At 44.5% G+C, this 4,603-nt stretch overlaps 1 protein-coding gene across 2 annotated transcripts in view; it reads right to left on the bottom strand.

Annotated features, from left to right (window-relative positions):
- FAM135B (family with sequence similarity 135 member B) overlaps window positions 1–4,603 on the bottom strand; it is a 392,360-nt gene that overhangs the window by 105,207 nt on the left and 282,550 nt on the right. The gene's annotated exons all lie outside the window — the stretch shown is intronic.

The following is a 4,603-nucleotide window of genomic DNA, read 5'->3' as shown; positions in this document are numbered from 1 at the left end:
AAAGATTGCTTCCCACAAAACTTTTTAAATACAGTCTCATATTTAACTTCAGATGTTCCAAATAAAGGGAAGCCCTATTGTTTCACTACAGTTAGGTTTGGGGAAAGCAATGGCTACATTTCCATCTGTGTTCATATGGACTTGTGGTGCTCAGCCAAGAACTATTGCAGAGATCAATTATTTGAGCTGAAACAACCAGAAGTTAAGAGGTTATTGCTGCCAATTAAACCATCATGGTTCGGCTTCAGAGGTAATGTGCCTGGGACCCAAATGGAGAGCAGGAAGACTCATATTGCTCAGAGCCACTGAGTCTCTTTGGAAACTGAGGAGGAAAGCACTTTTTTGGATCACATTTGGATTTTCCCCCTCAAACAAAATGTGAAGGATAAACCGTGTCTTTTTTTTTTTTTTTTTAAAGTGAAAGGTTAGAGTCTGTAAAATTTTCATGTACCACATGGTTGGACCAAAAAGAAATAGCAAAGAGGCCAGATCTGGCCTATTTGCATACTAATCGGTTCCCTGGTAAAGCGAGCTCACCGTCAGGGAAATTTTCCTCATGTTATTATTAAGGAAAATAGTTTAATTCAGTCTTATATGCTAAGACACAAAGCGAGCTGTCAGTTATTGTAAATTCTCCATAAAAAGGATGGGTTTCATGAAATGCCTTACGGTTTAATACAATTATAAGCAATTATAAGTGCCGAAAATACAATTTGAAGAATGGAAACAGAACCATGTCACCCAACCGCTGTCTGGTTCGTGTTTCCTGAATCCTTTTTCTTAGGCAGCAATGCAAACCTAGTAGAATTTAAAACCAGTTAATTTGCTAGCAAAACCCACCCATTTTGGAGGGAGGTTTAATATAGTATGACAGAGCTGTACAATACTGGAGGACAGAAATCGAAGAAGGTAGTACAGGCACCCCTCACTTAACGTTGTCCCGGTCCACGTTGTTTCATTATTATGTCGCTGCTAGTAGGTGACTGCTGTGACGCAACTGCATTTGCTTAACATCGTTTTGCTTAAAGTTGCATTTTTCAAGAACGTAACTACGACATTAAGCAAGGAGAAGCTGTATCAGAACGTGGGCATTGCCCTCTTGGATAGACAAGGATCTGTTTAACAGCGTATCAGGCACCCCCACAGCTACCCTACCACTTAGAGGAGGTATTTTGCACCCCGCCATGACAGGCCATGTATCAGTAACTCATTACAGCTATACCAATAATTGTAGTAGTAATTGATGGAAGTCACTCATCGTGGTGTCCTGTGACCAGTGGGGTCCCCCAAGGCTCTGTCCTTGGACCCATACTGTTCAACATCTTCATTAATGATGTGGACACTGGAGTCAGAAGTGGACTGGCCAAGTTCGCCGATGACACCAAACTTTGGGGAAAAGCATCCACACCAGAAGACAGGCGGGTGATCCAGGCTGACCTGGACAGGCTCAGCAAGTGGGCGGACGAGAACCTGATGGTGTTCAACGCCGATAAATGCAAGGTTCTCCACCTTGGGAAAAAAACCCGCAGCATCCTTATAGGCTCGGCAGTGCTATGTTGGCCAACACTATGCAAGAAAGAGACTTGGGGGTCATCATTGACCACAAGATGAACATGAGCCTGCAATGCGATGCTGCGGCTAATAAAGCGACCAAAACGCTGGCTTGCATCCATAGATGCTTCTCAAGCAAATCCCGGGACGTCATTCTCCCCTTGTAATCGGCCTTAGTGAGGCCGCAGCTGGAGTACTGCGTCCAGTTTTGGGCTCCACAATTCAAAAAGGATGTGGAGAAGCTTGAGAGAGTCCAGAGAAGAGCCACACACATGATCAGAGGTCAGGGAAGCAGACCCTACGATGACAGGCTGAGAGCCCTGGGGCTCTTTAGCCTGGAAAAGCGCAGGCTCAGGGGTGATCTGATGGCCACCTACAAGTTTATCAGGGGTGACCACCAGTATCTGGGGGAACGTTTGTTCACCAGAGTGCCCCAAGGGATGACGACTAGGTCGAATGGTCATAAACTACTTCAAGACCGTTTCAGGCTGGACATAAGGAAGAATTTCTTTACTGTCCGAGCCCCCAAGGTCTGGAACAGCCTGCCACCGGAGGTGGTTCAAGCGCCCACACTGAACACCTTCAAGAGCAAACCCGATGCTCATCTTGCTGGAATCCTATGAACCCGGCTGACTTCCTGTCCTTCAGGCAGGGGGCTGGACTCGATGATCTTCTGAGGTCCCTTCCAGCCCTAATGTCTATGAAATCTATGAAATAGCATCAAGCCTACTCAGGCAAGCATGATTCAAATAACAGCGTGCAAAACATGCTTCAGCTGAATTTTGCATAGGTAAAACTTTACCCAGTTGATTTTTTGAGGGGGAAGATCATTTAGCATTCCACGAGGAGTTTGCTTTGTCATAAATTATCAAAGAGGCATCTTGCCTCTTCCAAAAGAATCAGGTCTTCTGCAAGGAAGGACATGACAGCTCATGGTGGGAACAAAGAAAGAACTCCGGTCTTGGCATACTGAACATCTCTCCTTGTTTGTGTGAGTGTCCTGAAACATCCAGGAGCAGATTTATCAAAATAAGAAGGGATTTGTTGCTTTAATCCGTTGCGACTAAAAAACTGAAAATCATAGTAACAAATAACCCCCTTGGAATTATGGTCTGAATGGAAATTAAGAATGCAATCCATACATAGTGCCTTAAGCCAGACACATTCCTGAGAGATGTGGAAGAAACTTGGGTCCAGACCCTGAATGGTGTTAAGTATCCATAATGCTGGAGAAAAATCAACAGAAGTTATGGATGGGGAAGCTTATTAAGAGCCCAGTTTAGTGAGGGGCTGAGGTCTGTCAGTGCTGGGAGATTTGGGGGTGGAAGACACTTGGACTAAAGGTTCCCGTGTAACAGAGAACAGCTCCAATTCAAAGTCTGTTTGGAGACCGCAGTGTTGGGTATGGTACAAGACCTTGCATCTTGCCATAATAAAGAATCACACCACTCCTTAAACAGGAGGAAAGTTTCCCCCCACCACTTCCTGGGCTCGATTTGTGAAAGAAAGAATTGAGAAGTCAAAGCACTGTTTAAAATAAATAAAACAAATGGGTAGATCCAGGGTTTTATAAAGGGGGGGTGCAGGATCAGTGACCAGTGCTGCAGGGGTGGTTTCACCACTCCTCTGGACTGATGATTAGGCGCATCTACTTGTAGTGCACTACTAAAGAGATCTATTTCCATATTTAAGCTTTTCTAGAGTTATGTAAATAGAGCAGGAGGGGAGAATCTCACCCAAGTCTGTGTTGTTACTTCTTTCATACCAAGGACTTTGTCAACAGCTTCTTCCCCTCCCCGCCCCCCCATCCAAATCTTGTGAGTACTAGGTAGCAATGCATATAGCTTATTTACTGCAATATTCCTTAAATTGAGCTCCGGCAGCCAAAATGCACAGAGGGCATTAATTCAAAAGCTCATATCACCCAGTCTAACTTTATTACTCATTTATCATCTCTTCCTTTTATAGGCAAGAGACACGAGTGGAGGGTCCTCTATTCATAGTCAGACCAAGAAGCACCTGACCCTGCTACTGACCTAGGTAGGTGCTTCTCACCTCTGGGGAAGAGAGGCAATGTAGGGATACAGCTATGTGACAAATAAAGGCTGCAAATATTGGAAGAAAATGTGCTGCTATTTCTGAGTGACACAACATTAGCATTGCTTGTTATTTCATATTTTCCAGGAGCTCACTAATTGCATTTGGAGCTGTGTAAATACATGCAGTGATAGGGGGCTGACTCTCCTTCCATTTTAAACCAGTGCAAATCAGGAGGTTTTGTGTCAAATCTGCATGACAATGGAAAATCAGGCCATTGTTATTTCCCCAAGGAGCTTATTACTCAAGCCAGGCTGAGATGCATCAGTCATAGGAATGAATTTTAGCTGGTCGGAGGGGAATCTTGCAGGTTTTCTTTTATTTCCAACAGGAGCAGCACTGTCCTGAATATGAATATAAAATCATCTCAGCTCATAGCCATTCAGCCCTCATGAAAGCCCCTGGACCCTGAATGGAGAGGGCTTTCCAGTGCGCACATTGCACAGGGTAAAGAGAAAACTAATCTCTAGTAAGCTGTTAGAATGGTTTTCTAACAATCCTCGATAAGGTTGCAATGATCCATCTCTTAATGGGAGCACAAATGAAATTGGAACTAAACATTTATGCAGACAAAGTAGGAGATCGATCACACCATATGCAAGAAAAGGAGAGGGAAAGTTCATGCAGTGAACTGAAACTTGATTCTTCAGCAGTTTTAACTCTATCACTTGCACGGGGGTTGAAGCGAGCTAACGCAGGAACTCTGCATCTGGTCCGCTTTGCAATTCAGGTCCGGACAAGGAGGAGGGTTTACATCTCCAGCCCTAATCCAAAGCATTCTGTGTCCTGTGCTTTCCTGAAGGCCAAACCAGGGCCTTATTTTTGAAGCTGGGGAAACTTTGCAAGAACAGTGGATACCGTGAGACTCGCACCCTAATGGAAAGCCATTGTTAGTGTTGCAGCTGGCTTTAGTGCAAGTGGAGCGTTGGAACGCAGAATGCACCATGACGCTAGT

The sequence above is a fragment of the Alligator sinensis genome, unplaced genomic scaffold (assembly GCF_000455745.1).
Source record: "Alligator sinensis unplaced genomic scaffold, ASM45574v1 scaffold721_1, whole genome shotgun sequence".
NCBI classification, from domain to species: Eukaryota; Metazoa; Chordata; order Crocodylia; family Alligatoridae; genus Alligator; species Alligator sinensis.
The sequence above is the reverse complement of the archived record's forward strand: the minus strand, read 5'-3'. Positions and strand labels throughout refer to the sequence as shown.